Source organism: Callorhinus ursinus, unplaced genomic scaffold (assembly GCF_003265705.2).
Source record: "Callorhinus ursinus isolate GAN/ISIS: 27379988/994484 unplaced genomic scaffold, GSC_fseal_2.0 scaffold6, whole genome shotgun sequence".
NCBI lineage: Eukaryota > Metazoa > Chordata > Mammalia > Carnivora > Otariidae > Callorhinus > Callorhinus ursinus.
Window position 1 is genome coordinate 79,018,910 of NW_027397068.1, and position 3,130 is coordinate 79,022,039.

Consider the following 3,130-nt stretch of genomic DNA (forward strand, 5'->3'; position numbering starts at 1 on the left):
GGGGCCGCACCCGCGCCGCTCCGCAGCTCCCGGGCCCGCCGGCGCGGCCTCGCCTGGGGGCGGCCAGTCCTGGGCGTGCTCCCGAGAAGAGGAGGAAATCACACTTGCTCTTGGCCTAGGACAATGGCAGTTGTTTATAGCGAAGCTGCTGGAGGAGTTCTGAAGGGTTTTTTAGAAAATAGGTTTGAGTCCGGGTCTGCGGGTTATAGGAGCGGTGACGTGGGAAGGAGGAGAGAGGTGAAGTCTGGCCGAGACCTGGAGGTGGTTTCATAACAGTAAACGCTGGGAGTTGTATCTCGTGCCTGAGTTGTAGTTGCGCAAACTTGGACAACATGCCGCGCACCTTGCGCTGGGTTCAGGCTTTCTGGGGAGATGATTTTAATAGCTCCTAGTTTTGACTGGTTCTAATAGCTAATGTAAAGTCAGTATTATTGGGTAAGGTGCCTTTATGCACCAGTCATGTTTGCCAGCTTGAACATTCTCATGAAATTTCATCCTTTTTGTTATCATTAGCCCCCAGACTATATTTTTGAGTGAAGTTGGCATTTACGATTCCAACTTCTTGGACTTGTCTGTGGTTGGAAGGATTTCTTCTGTGTCTGGGTGGGTAGAGCCCTTCATGCCAATCCTTAGTTGAAGGCACATTATTAGGTTTGGGTTGCCAGTTCCAACACTACTCAGTTGTTCCTGATTCGCAGTTCATCTTAAATCATTTTCAGCTGGGTCCTACTAAGCAAATTAATAATACGTAGTTGTGCTCATTCATGGACTTAGCACGTCTTCTGAAAGGTGATATGCAGTAATTTAACTTCTAGCGTGACAATAATGGATTCATTTTTCTTATCTCTGGTTTAAAAAATTGGGATGTAAAATATTATCATGGTAGGTGGTTGGTTTGCTTTTCTCCTTGAATGAATCTATTTATAATTGTTTTTTCAGAAATTGCCCAAGTCTGGTTGAGAAAAGGAGTATTTTTTCAATTTAGTAGTAGATAATTTAGTTTTCCCTTTGGGATTTTGAATTGCGTTGGCATTTTAAAAAAATCTAAATCAGAAACAGATTATAGTTAATTGGTCTCTAAAAGTGTATTTTTAAGCACTCAATTGAAACTTTTTTTCTATTTTTCTTAGAGATGCTCTAGGTATTAAAACTGGCCTGTCATTTGGAGAGCTACTTTTTACGTAGTTACTCTGCAGGTGAGAAGTTGCTGTGTATGTGTCTTGAAGCAAAGCAAATTTGAAGGACTGGTTTTGAAAAGGATTATGAATTCCATTTAGTAGTTTCTCCTCTCCATTTAACACCTGATCTCTCTTTAGAGCTGGTTCTCCAGAATTATTTGGGATAGCTTTGCATAATGAAATAAACTGGTTTTTTAAAATGTCTGATGTTATTTATATTAGTTTTTTCATTTTCTAGAACCTAGCTCACACTTAATACTATGTGTTCTGGAGAACCTTCGCATACTATTAAATTTATTCTGGTCTTGCAGGTTGAGCTTCACATTTAATAGGGTGTATTTTTCATTATGATGTAGGTAACGTTCATGTTAGTAATTCTCTAAACCAATATTTCAGCGTTCATGGTTTCACTTTGCTTTATTTAAACGTGCGTCTAAAAGTGCCTACCATCTGATGATGAATTTTTATTTGGGCATCACGAATCTTTTTTTTTTTTAGCTTTCTATAAGAATATGTGATACAGGTCTTTACTATTTTCAATAAATGTTAAGCAGATTTACTACAGAATTTGATTTGTAGGAATGCGATTTAAGCCTTATATTTAAATATTTGGATATTCTTTTTATGTATCTATATGAGAGTACAGTGGTTTTATTTTCTTTTGTTTGCTTTTGGGGGTGAGGGTACAGTAATCAGTATCTATTATCAAATTTTATAACTACATTAATCATTTGTGTTTGGTGGCTTAAGGCAGTCTTGATAACCACTGATAATTCTGTGGTTTCTGTGTTCAGTATAAGATGATAAACTTGGCTTTTTGGATTATATTTACTTTTTAAGAAAATTAGAATGTGTCCTAAAATCAACCTGGTTAAGTTTACTTTTTCCTTCATACTCACATTTATGTGTAAAAGGAGGGCTTCCAAAGCAAAAGCAGGTTATATTTTGTCATTGTGTATTTTTCAGCCCCTTCCTCACTTGGGTCCTAGATTCTTTTGAAATTGTAAAATGAGAGTTGATTTAAACTTAATGTTGATATTTTTTATCACTAGGAGATTGATGTTAAGTTGAACTAAGATCCTGATTACTGTGGAAAACTATAGCCCCTAATAAAAGCTTCTTAAAGCTTTTTAGTCCTGTTGTTTTCTTAATGTTAAGGCTTTCTTTCTTTTAGGGATTTCTAATTATTATGGCAGAATGCTTGTTGCTAATCTTTACTTCCCATTACTTCCTCAGAAGAGGGCTTCTCTGATTACCCAAAGGTCTCCCTCTTGGTTTTTGGAGTTCTGTTGTTTAACTTATCCCAGTCTTGTTATTATAGCCATTGGTTTCTGTTTCCCTCCCTGATTACATGAAAGCAAGAGCTAGAATTTTATTTTTTTAAACATTGTTATGTCTTTTACTGTGGTAGGTCCTCAATAAATATTTTGCTGAAAAAGTGTTGAATATGGCTTCCTTTCTGTATATCTTTCCTTTTTTTTTTTTTAAGATTTTATTTGTCAGAGCATGAGAACGTGAGAAAGCAGGGGGAGGGGCAGAGGGAGAAGCAGACTCCCTGCTGAGCAGGGAGCCTGATGCAGGACTCATCCCAGGACCCCGGGATCATGACCTGAGCCAAAGAAAGGCAGACGCTTCACCGACTGAGCCACCCAGGCGCCCCTGTATACCTTTATTCTTGACAAAACAAGGGGTATATACATATTAAGAACTTGGCGAGATTATGTTAGGCTATTAAAGATTTATGTTTTCATGTGTTACTCTTTTGCATAAAGGTTACACCTAAATGCAAAAACTATTCTAAGTAGTTGACCGTTTTGCTTTACGAGATAGTTCTTAAAGTCAGTTTTTTAGAAATAATATATTGAGTTCACTATCTTCTTTTGATGGGAAAATATAACCTAGAGTTTGTACATACATCCACATTGCTTTATTAAAGGTGAATATGTTATGTT